This window comes from Sus scrofa, chromosome 3 (assembly GCF_054392235.1).
Source record: "Sus scrofa isolate SSC_HxYL_T2T_F1_AM1 chromosome 3, Sscrofa_HxYL_maternal_Yorkshire_Landrace_v2.0, whole genome shotgun sequence".
Classification (NCBI taxonomy): Eukaryota; Metazoa; Chordata; class Mammalia; order Artiodactyla; family Suidae; genus Sus; species Sus scrofa.
The window spans coordinates 97386639-97400134 of NC_139385.1; the positions used below are offsets into that span (position 1 = coordinate 97386639).

Below are 13496 nucleotides of genomic sequence, written 5' to 3' on the forward strand. Positions count from 1 at the left end.
GCACTCTGTCTCCCAGCTGACTGCTTTTGCCCTGGTGGGTACAGCATGGCCCATGTTGTAAGAGGATTATTCTGGTCCACTGGCAAGCAAAGGAGCCAGTGATAACTGAGGTGGGAAAGGCCTCTAGCATTGGGAAACATGGACACTCACAAATTTGAATTGAAAAAAAAACTGAAAAGTAAAAAAATGAGTAAAAAACTCACCAGCCTCACGTCATAAAGAATCAGCCTGCAGCTGGTGGTGGATTAGGAATCCCAGTCCTACCAGTATAGGTCTTACCAGGATTGATCTCGCTGCCCTTAGCCTACCTGCAGAGCTCCTGGGGCAGACCCGGCTACCTCCTCCAAGATACTCTTGGAGTTAGAATCATCCATAATCCTTACCTGAATGCATTCCTGTTTCCCTACTGGAAGGAAAGCCCACCCTGAGCTGTCTCTCTGATGAATCCATCCCTGGTTCTTTAAACATGGCCAGCTTGCTCAAACACCTAATGCTCAGCCCAGTCAATAGCCTCCACCTCAAATCTGATGGACCTTTTCTCCTCTTGCCTCCCCAGGCATTGGGTTCCATGACCATTACACTCTAGCTCCTAAAATCTCCCTCAGACTTATTACAGTGACCTTCTTTCCCCACTGCTGTTTAAGTCTGTAAACTTCTGGGTTTGGGCTTCTCTAGGTATGAAATGAACTCCCAGAGGCCCCATCCTCACCCTACAGACTCCCAGCTCTCTGCCAGGAGCAAGGATCAATGCCTGACTCCGACTCCCTCATTTCTCACAGCTAAGATCTTGAAGGATAGGGAACATCAATCCATCAATAGATTACACTCTAAAACCACTGGGCTGAGTTAACCCTAAAGATCGGTTGCATGATCTTCTAGACTTCTAGTTACATGAGCAATTAAATTTCCTAGTTGCTTCATCTAGTTTGAGGTAGGTTTTCAGAGGTTTGCTCCTTCAGCTCCCTCTGGTGGTTGAAGTCTCACTCACAGGCCACCACAAAAGTTCACAGCTCTAAAGCTCTTCCCGTTCATAAATGCAGTTGAGTGGCTTCCTAAGGATGTGAGAATAATCTTTTCGTTAAGCAGTAGAAGAAGTAGGCCACCTGATGCCCAGGTTAAGTTTTTTTGGGCAAACCCTTGCCAGCTTTGAAATTCTTTCATTTTAACCTTCAATAGATTTTCTCTGTAGCCTGAAAACCCTCGGCTATAGAAACTTACAAACCAGAATGACAATGACAATTCCATCAATAGCCTACATCTCTATAGCACGATTTATATTTTCCTAATACTTACCAAGTCTTTACTCTGTGCTAGTCCCTGTTCTAAGCACTCATGTTATTTAATCTTGAAAACAACCCTAGAAGTTGGTATGATTATTATCCCCATTGTTAAGAAAAGATAGTCATATATCGTCTCACGTGCCACACACCAGAGAGGAAAACAAATTTCCATTGTTCAGATTCATGCACATGAGTTTGTGAACCAGATGAGCTGTTTAGTCCATAATGAGGCACCAGGCTTACAGCAGTGGCCCTGGAAGGTGTTTTGACAAGAGTGATAGAGCCCAGGGGGAGGACTATGGCCCATTGAGGGATATTATCACTACCCTTCTCTCAGAAATTTCAGACCAGGACTTTTACGAGTAACATGTGAGTAAGGACCAGATTTCAAGCTGACTTTGGAATACAGAAAAGAAAGCATCTAGAGGTGCACATGATATCTGAGATGGGCCAACACCTCCAAGAGGGGGACCGACTGTCCCGGTCTGCCTGGCATGAAGGGGTTTTCCAGCATGTGGAACGTTCATTGCAGATGGCAGGAAGACTCCAGGAAAACTGGAACGAATCACACTATCTTCCAAAAGAAACCTGATTCTACTTTGAACTACGAGACCCCAGGGGCCTCCTGTCTGCCCTCAAAGGTCACAAGACTCCTAATTTCATTGAATTCCATCTCCTGCCAATACTCACACAGGGATGAGGTCTATCTATTAAGCTCTATGTCACCTTTTGAGGGCTTTCCTAGTTGATGTTAGTACAAAGGAAGAAATTCCCTTGTTTTGTGCAAAGAGTAATATACTTGTGGAAATTATTAACCCCCCAAAATAGAACTGGAATAAGATATATTTTTTTTAAAGTTTGGACGCACTTTGACATATTGATTATTCTGAGTTAAAGGATTTTGAAAAATAGTAAATGCAAGAAAGGTATGCTGATCTTCCTTTTCCTTCCTGAAAGCAGGAGATAAAATTCCCATGGGAAAATTGCCTTCCTTGTACAGGAGGAAAAAACATTCTGGGGAGTCAGGCCAAGAGAAATCTGTACAAACAGACCTTGTTAAAATAACTCTCATCTTCCTTTAGTCATTCTGTGTATTTTAGTTACTTTTCCACAATGGCCACATTTTGTTAAACCTAGTAAATAAGAACCTAGGCCTTGTCATTGCTTTGGATTTTTTTTCTTGTGAGGGCCCCCATATACATGTAAATAAAATCTATATGCTTTTCTCCCATTAATTTGTCTTAATGTCAGCCCCAGCTGGAGACCCTAGATGAATGGAGGAAAATTTTACCTTCCCTATGGATGAGCTAATGAAATTCAGATCTCTAAAGGATTGGGAACATTAAGAGGGTGCAAGAAAGGAAGTGATGTCACCCTAGGAATGGTCCTCAGGCCTCAGTTAGCCAATAAAATTGTAGCCCATGTAGACCATGGCTCTGAGTCAGTATAGCAAATCTTACATACAGCAATTATTATGGATGTTTTGGGGCGAAAATAATGAACAAATAACACCTGGACTAAAATAAAAACAGGACTGAAAGAATTTTTTTTTTTTTTTTTTTTGTCTTTTTGTTGTTGTTGTTGTTGTTGTTGTTGTTGCTATTTCTTGGGCCGCTCCCGCAGCATATGGAGGTTCCCAGGGTAGGGGTCGAATCGGAGCTGTAGCCACCGGCCTACGCCAGAGCCACAGCAACGCGGGATCCGAGCCGCGTCTGCAACCTACATCACAGCTCACGGCAACGCCGGATCGTTAACCCACTGAGCAAGGGCAGGGACCGAACCCGCAACCTCATGGTTCCTAGTCGGATTCGTTAACCACTGCGCCATGACGGGAACTCCAGAATTTTTTTAAAAAAAGAAAATCAATTAGATATGCCAAGTAATACTTTTTTGGCTGTGTCCATGGCAAGTAGAAATTCCTGGGGCCAGGGACTGAACCCACGCCACAGCGATGAACCAAGCCACAGCACTGACAACACTGGATCCTTAACCTGCTGAGCCACCATGGAACTCCACCAAGTCCTTTTTTTATCATTTCTTCCTTTTGCCATACTTAAAAATATAAGAACCAAGAAGGACGATTAATTCCACTTTCTGGTTTTCTTATTGTACCTTAACTCATTAGACTTCAAGTGGAAAGTCTTCCTGAGTTTAGGTAGCCACATAAAATTCTGTAGGATTAGGGACTCACCAAGGATGTACCTCATGGAGATCCAGCCCTGGTCCTTTGGTAAGTCCTACCACACAAGTTCCACCCAGCTACAGTTTCAGACAATTATCTGGGACCCTGGGCATTTCCAGTGTACAATACTGAAATCCATCTTCCAACTGTTGACTTTTGTCTCTGAATTCTGCTTTTAGTCCCTGCCTTTAGTCCCCATAGACATATTTAAACCTCTTCCATTATCAAGATTTTAGCTACAGAACTTTGTCTGGCTGGTCTTTTGGGCTTCCATGAGCTTTAATAGGAAATCACAGCTCTAGCCTTGACCCTTTAAAACCCAATGCACTCCCCAGCTACTTAGCTGGGCAATATTGGCCTCTCCTATAGGGAATCAGGCCTGAGATTCAGGCAGTCTAGAATCTGATACAAAATATTTAACCCCTTGGGTGTCTCCATGTTTCCATATTATAATAAGGGTAATCCCTGCCCTTGCCCACCTCTTAGGATACTTGGACCCCTCAGAACCACTTCATAAACCCATGAGGAAGATTGTTATGATCCTAAGAGCATCATTCTACCCAACATTGCCCTTTGACTGTGTTTAAAAATAGGCCCCATAGAAAGTTCCCATTGTGGCTCAGTGGTAATGAGCCCGACTAATATTCATGAGGATATGGGATCGATCCCTGGCCTCACTCAGTGGGTTAAGGATCCAGCATTGCCATGAACTGTGGTGTAGGTCACAGACACAGCTCAGATCCCACGTTGCTGTGACTATGGTGTAGGCCAGAAGCTACAGCTCGGATTTGACCCCCTAGCCAGGGAACTTCCATATGCCACAGGTGCGGTTCTTAAAGAATAAAAAAGGCCCCGTGATTTCCAACTTTAAAAAAATAAAAGAAAAAAACAGACATGGTATACCCGGACCAGCAAAGAAACTGGAAGGATTGAGGTAAATACTTTGAACTATTTAAAAGAAAGGTACTATTTTAAAACTGATTCCTAATCTTGATTTGTACTTACATCTCCAGCCTAGAACTAATCAGTAGTACCTACATTAGGAAACCACCAATAAACCCCATTTGATATAATAAAATGATAATCAGCATTTTTACTCCAAGAAAGAAGGCACAGGTAGTGAGACATCACTGCCTAGAAAATTGCTACATAAGATTTATAGAAATGATCCAGGCAATTTCAGTTTTCTAATATCAATGAAACCATGTCTCTTGCTCAGCACTTTTTCTAGAAGAGTCTGAGTCAGCTTTTTGATACCCTAGAGGTCTGGTTTTGTACTATGGTTCAGTTTCCAATGTTCAGAAATATCCGTCCTGGTGGGAAGTGTTCTCACCCAAGCAATTGAGACAAGCTTTCTGATTAAATACCCTTTGTATCCTCCAGTGCCTCTTTCATTTGCTCTGTCTCTCTTACATCTCTCTGGGATAAAATTCATTCCACATTTTAAATAAAACACATCTGCTTAATCCTGCCCCAAAGAAACTTCTACTGTCCTATTTCTTTTAATAGCCATGTGATCTACTAATGAACATCGAACAGCAGAGATTAAACAGGAAATGTCTCCCTAGTCGTGCTTTATCCATTAAACACATGTGAATCTGTGATGATCTCGGCTCTTGTTGTGCCTGATGACTAATTGAGTTTGAGACAGTGGCTGTCAAATGCTGGAAAAGGAATGATTTATGCTAAGGATATTTTTGGTCTCTGATACATTCAGCTTCAGAGGGAATAAAAGAAGTCGTTACCGTATCAGGATTGTGACAATAGGCAGTTTCTAACAATGGAATTACCCTCCTACAAAGAACCAGTCTATTAGCTGAAAGCATCAAGTTTTCCATTTTTGTTTACACCCCCTGCTCCTGCATAGGTGATCCTGCAGATTTTTATTTGCATTTATTTCAGTTGCAACATTTCTTCCATTCCCAGTTATCCTTCCCTAAGATCTTATTGAAGCTGGGAGCCATGGAAATAAGTGATGACCTCAGTAAAGAGCCAGCTGCTGTGCCTAGCCCCCTCTTCAGATGATGTATGATGTACCACCTTGGCCACTCTCTCAGAAATAGCAAGTCAGGAACAATGGTTAACCATGGAGGAAACACATACTCTGCCTGTAACTTGATACCATTGCTCAAGCTCAGGACTGTAAAATGGCAGTAGGTGAATAGAAATTTTAGGCAGAGGTGTACAAACTGGTTTATAGTACTGACTTATTGGGAAAATAAGGAGGGGGTCAGGGATTTAGTAGGGGAGAGGAGGCTGATTTTTAATTGTTTTAACATACACAGGGTGCATAAGTCAGAAACAAAACTAAGTCAACCTGTAAGCTTTAGAAATGCCCAAAACATGCTGAATGTTGGTGACTATATGTTGTCTTGTTTTAGCACAGGGATAATTTAATCAACTAGCCAGATCTGAAAGTTTGGCATGGATCACAATGTGAAGAGACTTCTGAATTTGGTGACATTGGTTCATTGGATATTCTGCTGCCCCTGGGAGTTGCCTCTCACGGATCCAGGAACAGTATCACCACTTTCCTACTTGCAGTTTCCTCCAAGCTCCATTACTCTTATGTCATCAATTCTGCTCCAGGTAACACTGATTCTGTCAGCTCCTCAGATGGGCCCAGAGGACACACTTCTCTCCATTTACCACCCGAGCTGTTGCTCAGAGCCCAAAACATTGACTCCTACAAGATTTTTCTGATAATATGTTACATGGGTCTTCAGTGACGTACATGGAAATGGAAATAAAACTCCTCCAAGGGCTTAGATCCCCAGGAGTGAGGAATTCAAAGGATGAGTATTCACATCTCAGGGTAACAGAGGGAGTTTTCATCCCACCTCCTTCCTCTCTCATGACTGACTCCTCCTGTCCCCATCAGGTATCCAATGCCTTCAAGCTGCCTGCCCAGCCCTGTAGCCTCTCTCAATATTATCTCCTTCCTTAGGAAAAGCCCTATGTTTTTCTCTTACCCCAACAGCCCTGTTCAGAACATCCATCAGCAAGACTCACACAATGGGACCTCCTGTTGTGGCTCAGTAGTAATGAACCCGACAAGTATCCATGAGGATGAAGGTTCAATCCCTGCCTTGCTCAATGGGTTAAGGATCTAGTGTTGCCGTGAGCTGTGGTATAAGTCTCAGACACAGTTTGGATCTGGCATTGCCATGGCTATGGCGTAGGCTGGCAGCTGCAGCTTCGATTCAGCCCCTAGCTGGGAACTTCCATATGCCACATATATGGCCTTAATAAACAATAAAAAGAGGAAAAAAAGAATCACACAGCACTTGGGCTGTAACACTCGGCAATAAGAGATAAATGTAACGCAAAGGGAATTTACATAGATGGGAAGTTCAGGAGCACATTGACTCCAGGGATACCTGGATCCAACAGCTTCGACACTGTCTTCAGAGAGATATCTCCATTTCTTAGCAATTCCTTCTTGGTCTTGGTTTCATTTGAAGGCACTGCCTCCCTATATAATGGCAAACAGGACCACCAACAGCTCTACATTTACCTCATCCTTACAGCTAATGGTCCCAATAATTCCAGTAAAAACCCCAGGCTGGGCTCTGATTGGTGGAGCTTAATATTGTATTATCCCTGAATCATTTACAATGTCCAAGTGCATTGTGTTCTGATTAGTCAGCCTGGGGTCATATACCCACTCTAAAGCATTTATAATGGGCTCCCCACTAGAAATAGGGGTTTTGTTACCATAAGAAGGTAGGTCAAGAAGCAAACTTAGGAAAGTACAACTATAGCGATGCTAACAGTCCACTGATTAAATGGATAAATTAAATTAAATTAATACTTGTTAAAATGCCTCAGCCCTAATAAATAGGTCCATGACAGAGAAATCTCCTCCATCAATAACAGGCTAGCAGGAATCAGAGTCTAGAATTAGAACCATTCTAATCATATTTCCTGCTTTTGGCCATATTGCAGCCATATCTAACTCCCTCAAAATGTAATTATTAAGTGTAATATGTAGAATATTCATATTAGAATTGGCCCTGCTTGGGCATCACTGTCTAAAGTAACAATATTCAAATTCTTTTTAAGTACCAGGACTTTCTTCAAATAAAATTATATGGAAAATTCCAATATAAAATGAATGAATATGAGCTGTTCTACTTACATTTGAGATTTGGAGGTGATGAAGAGTAGAGAAGCAGATACAGATATGGGAGTCTAGCACTTTCCCACTTGTTGGCCAAGGGGTACATCCTTGGAACCCCTGGGGTTTCTGAAAGAACAATTGGAAAACAACAGATATGACTGCTATGGACACCGGTCTCTTGACTGTTAACTAACTACTATGTTAGTTAAGCCTGTCTAATTCAGTTTCCTTACCATAACCAACTGTGAAGGAGCTCATTTACAATAACAAGAATAATAATATAAATATTTTAAGAGACATATTGAAATAACCGTAACCCAAAAGAAAATTACTCACATAACAACCTGAAGTCAAATCAATATTTCAATTTATCTATGTCAATCTGCTAGGCATTGTCTATATAGCTGTTTGATTATTAAATATTTATAATACTACTCATGATTACATATTCTAAACTTTATATTAGCACTATGCTATATATATTTTTGCTTCTTTTCTTTCTCTCTCTCTTCTCCCCCCACCAAGTAACCACTATTAACAGCCTGTTTTCTATCTTTGTACACCTTTCTTTAAGCTTATACAATCATATGTAAACATATATACATGTCTATGGGGAACAGTAGTGTTTTTTGCTTACAAATATGAAATTATTAGATACAGTAGATACTTCTCACATCTTACATTTCTCATTGTAGAATTCTTTGTGGAAATCCCTCTTGCTCAACTAGTATTCATTACTTTCATTCATTTGTTCTAATTCATTCTTTAATATAGAACATTAAAACATTCCCTGGAAGCTCAGAAATATTACTGTATTTTTGTCCCCACAATAAGGGAACCAACCATTGTTACATACTTACTATATGCCAGGCCTCATCCTAGGCCTTTAATCTATCATCCTATGAATTCTCCTAACAGCTCTGTAAGACATCAATGGTCATTCCAACTCAGTTGAGAAACTGAGTCTCAGACGAGTTAAGTAGTTTTCCCAAAGTCACACAGTTGCTATAAGTGGTAAAGCTAAATTTTAACCCAAGTCTGCTTATTCCTAATCTAGTCCTCCTACCTCTATCCCATTATAAACTCAGCAAGTAGAATAGAGTATTAATTGAAAAAAGCTGGACACAAAATTGCATGTGTCTCACATGAGCCTACCTATTTAAAAATGAAACACATGATTAAAAGTTTGAAAAGGAATACACTAAAGCATTAATAGGCTATCCATTTGGGTTTATGAGATCATAATAATTATGTTAATAATAGCTAAAATCTAAGAGTTCACTATATGCCAGGCACTTTGCTAAGGACATTATATCATTATATAATTGTCTCATTAAATCCTCATAACAACCACTTGGGGCAGGTATGATTATTTTTCTCATTTTTGCAGAAGAGGAAGTGATAAGTGGCTTGCCCAAAGTCACAAAGCTAGTGAGTTGAGGGCTCAAATTCAATCTCCAAAGACCTTGCTCATAACACTGTAGTCAAGCCTTTTACTAATAATGAACATATACTTTTTTTTTTGGCCATGTCTGCAGCATGTGGAAATTCCCCAGGCCAAAGACTGAACCCATAACATAGCAGTGACCTGAGCCATTAGCAGTGACAACGCCAGATCCTTAACTCGCTGAGCCACCAGGGAATTTCTATACTTTTTGTTTTTAATCAGACAAAAAAGCTAAAGATTACAATGAAATCAGATCAGGAACCAAATTTTCTTCAATGTATGGTTACTCAACACGACATGGGTGCTTCCTGGGCTTGGCCCATTAGTCACCATAAAGGTTAATCTGGGCTACAAGGCCTTACCCTGGCCAAGTGCCTATAGGACATGCAACACTAAGTCACTTTCTCCAGCCAAGAGAAGCCCTCCTTCACGGTGGGTCAGCTCATGCCCTCTCTGGGAACACTTGCTGGGTGATCTGCTTCACCCCCAGGGTTATGTGACAGGGATCTAATGACTGCTGGTTTTACTTGCATTTTCTCATTTTCTAGACTCTGATGCCTCCCCTCCATCCCCCTTTTGCTGCCAAGTCTCTGGTTCACCTATAGGCAGAACTCTCATTGCTCACTTGCTGGTAGCCTTAGAAGGGTCGGCTGCAAAGCCTACAAATCACAGACACATCTTCAAAAATGATCAGAAAAGGGGGCAAAATTGCCAGCATAATTTCCGCTTGACCAACTAGTCAGCTTCTGTCATCTCCTGAACAGGGGACTGGACTCTGACTGATGCCCCAGCACCACCCAGCTCTGTCAGTTTCCCTGGTAATGTCTCTGCTCCAAGAGCAGGTAGCTGGAGCATGCTTCTTAATACTGCTTCCTCCCTGGCTTGGTCCTTGACCACAGCAGCCCTCGTGTTTTCAACTGAACACGGAGCTGATGTTTCCTCCTGACACATTCAATGCTGTCCTTCAGGTTTAGCAGTTCTGAGAGCTAGGCTTCTGCATCCAATGAGGGGTAGGGCTGACACTCATTCTGCAGCCACTCTGTCAGGCAGCTTACAACTGTTCCCAACCTGTGGCTTCCTTCTCATGGGAACTGGGCACACTGATCCACCTGGAGCCCAGGTGTGGCAGTTCAGGTGTCAGAGGTGGCTAGACAAGTCTACAGCAAGTCTGTGTGAATTGATAACCTCCTGAGGACTCTGATCTTTAGTGACTATGGACTCTCTCTGGCTTTTCTCAGGGCAACACAGAGTATTACAGCAATTCTCAAACAGTTTTCCTTACAACAATAATGTCCTTTGAGAGGCTGATTAATATGTTACAAGGGGTGGGGAAATATCTGTTAGTAAAAGAGTTTGGAAAACTCTGCCTCCATAACCTTTATTGGAGATTGATAATTCTCATTAGAATATCCAAGGGTCTGTGAAACCCTGCCATAAAGAAACCTGCTTGGATGGGCTGCGTCCAGTGTTCCCCAAACTTACTTATAAGACTCCAGCTCACCACTTGGTCCCCTAGAACACCCACGGACTGCACATTGAACACAGATGTTCTAACATAGCCTGGAAATCTCAGTGGCCTGAGACTGAGTAGATGAGGGTAATCATCCAGTTAGGCCTCTAGCCAGCCTTACAAGAGTCTCTTCACCTCTCTGGGCCTCAAGTTCTCCATCTGTAAAAGGGGGTTAGATTAAGACTATTTTCAAATCAATCCTGAGGGAAATGTAAAGTGTCTAGGGACCTGCCTTAAGCACTTCCTCAAAGAATAAAGTGGAAGAAAGGTCAGCGTGGAGCCCCCCAGACCTCCTCCCCGCAACTAGCATAGCTTCATTGAAAGCCGTTGTATATATAATAAAGTATCCTTATCAGAAAATCTTTAGAATTCCTTTTAGAAGAGAAGGAAGTGGGAACAGCATAGAAGAGGGGAAGAAGAATGTGAGGATGCACATTGCCGTCTTAGTCCCCTGACTCCTGTCTCACTCTCCCAGGTGAGACAGAGGTTTAGTGCCACCACCATCCCCCAACCCCTCTGCCACCCAAAGGCTGGATGTGACATGGTCTGACACTCCTGACACCACCAGCAAACCTTTATTTCTCACCGTGAGGTATATGGACTACATGGGTGCTTATTAAAATGCAGATGCCTGGACTCTATCTCAGATCTATTGAATCAGAACTGGGGGAGAGCAGGACCTGAGGATCTGAATTTTAACAAAGGCCTCAGCTGATTCTTACAGACTCAGATCCACCACCCAGATCTCGGGAGCTGGTTAGTTTCCCCAACACTAGGCATTTGATTCCCCACCCCTAATTGACAAGAGTTATCCTTCTGACAGGTGCTAGAACTCAGCAACACCCCCACTACAGAACACCCCATTACAGACTTCTATGTGGGTCCAAGTGTGCACAGAGGATGCTAAGGGTGGGGCCTGGGAATGAAGGTCCAAAATTAGTTATAGGAAAAGGAAAGTCTGGAATGTACATAGGAAGCTAAAGGTCTGTCAAAATAGGGTTGGAACTGGAGAAGTAAAAAGGAAGCTACAGAAATTATGTCTGGCCAAAGACAGAGAGAACATCTGGCTGAATTCCAAAGATATGGGCTGGGACTTGTTCTGTCTTTTCTAACTTGTTATTACTATGAATTTGCATACTATCAGTTTATGTTTGCAGAAGCACAATAAAATTGTTGAAAAGATAGCAGGAAAGCAGCAGATAGGGATGGGATCAGAAACAATCACTTTCCTCCTTTCCTCTTCCCCTAAAGTGCAAGGTACATCATAGGTCTCTGGGAAAATACAGGTGGGCTTTTGGGATAGTTCCTCCCTCATCCCTAAGCTGCTGTGCAGTAGGCTCATGGGGTGGACAGCACCAGGACACAGGGCCCCACCTTTTGCATGTGACTAAACTGAGGGCAAAGCTTGATGAAGTCAAAGGAGGGTCTCTAAATCCCAGCATCTGGTTTCTCTCTATAAACTCTGAGCCAGATGTTCTGGCTTCTCTCCATCTTTGTGATGTCCATGGCCTCAGATTTCCATCACACCTTCCTTGTCTGTCATATAAAGCATGTGACTAAGAGAGTAGGCTTTGATGTCAGACAGACATGGGGTTGAATCCTGGCCCTGTTGCTCACACACTCTACAGATTAGGTCACTTACAAAGCTAAGGGTTGGTAAGCTTTGGTAAAGTGTTGATAAGTGACCTTATTTTCCTTGGGGGTAACAATGACCAGTGCCTGCTGCATTAAGACATTACAAAGATTCAAGGGAGAAATGACTGGGCAGGCCTTATATTTAGACTTTTATTATATGTTGCAGGTCTCCAACAAGCTCTTTCCCAATTCACGCAGCAGAGAAAGTGTAAAATCTTCCTAGATAGTCAGAAGTTATTGCATTGAATTCTGCAAGAGGTGAAATAGAGTAATTCATGTTTGTGGCATAAATTGAGGAGAACATTGGAGTTCCTATAGTGGTCCATGAGGATGCAGGTTTGATCCCTGGCCTTGCCCAATGGGTTTAAGGATTGGTGTTGCCATGAGCTGTGGTGTAGGTTACAGACATGGCTTGGATCTGGTGTTGCTGTGGCTGTGGCATAGGCCAGGAGATACAGTTTCAATTGGACTCCTAGCCTGGGAACCTCCATATGTTGCAGGTGCAGCCCTAAAAAGACAAAAAAAAAAATACCCCAAAAACAGAACCAGCCAAAGTCCATCCCTTATAAGTAACTTAACCTCTATATGCCTCAAGCTGTTGCATCCATAAATTGGGGTTAATATCTACCCCTTGGGTTCTTGTGAGGATCAAATTAGTTATTCTTTAAAAAGTACTTAGAAGACTTTCTGCAGTTGTTAAGCCCTCAATAAATATAGGCTGTGATCCCAAAGAGGGGGGCTGCAGTAAAGAAGCACTCTGATAATAAAATCCTCCACGCTTGCTTCATAGAACTCAAGAGGTCCTGCAAAACAAGTCCCTCTCTCCTGGTGCTCATCACATCATTTCAAGCCATATTAAAAATAACAACACCTAAAATTTATTGAGTACTCACTGCGTGCTAGGAATGCTAAGCAATTTACATGCATTTTCTTCTATCACCTTCACAATAACCCTGTGAGATGGGACTATAATCCCATTTTTGCAAATAAGGAGAATTAGTACCTAAATACCTTAAGGGTCTTGCTCTACATCTCACAGCCTCAAAGAGGCAAAACTAGGATTTGAACCCCCTAAACCCACAACTGCAAAGACCATACCCTTCACCATCCCAGACGTAGCCAAGTCGGTTTCATCATCCATCATCCCATCTGCTAACAGCTGCCTGGAGCACAGGATTCTGAGGCATAAATATCCTCGCTTAAGAGGAAGGATTGCTGGCATTGATTAGAAATGTCTAGGTGCATGCTAGCTGGGGGGGGGAGGGTCAAAACTTAGACCAGCTATTTGCTGCCCCTGCACTTTGCTATGGCAACACAGA

The 13496-nt window shown here is 42.4% G+C and overlaps 1 protein-coding gene across 42 annotated transcripts in view; it reads right to left on the bottom strand.

The window, feature by feature from the left end:
- The window catches only part of CCDC85A (coiled-coil domain containing 85A), a 691220-nt gene that overhangs the window by 250024 nt on the left and 427700 nt on the right, over positions 1-13496 (bottom strand). For all 42 annotated transcript variants that reach the window (XM_085019267.1, XM_085019261.1, XM_085019269.1 and 39 more), the window contains one exon: positions 7604-7711. The gene's annotated coding sequence lies outside the window, so the exon portion shown is untranslated. The remainder of the gene's footprint in view (positions 1-7603; positions 7712-13496) is intronic.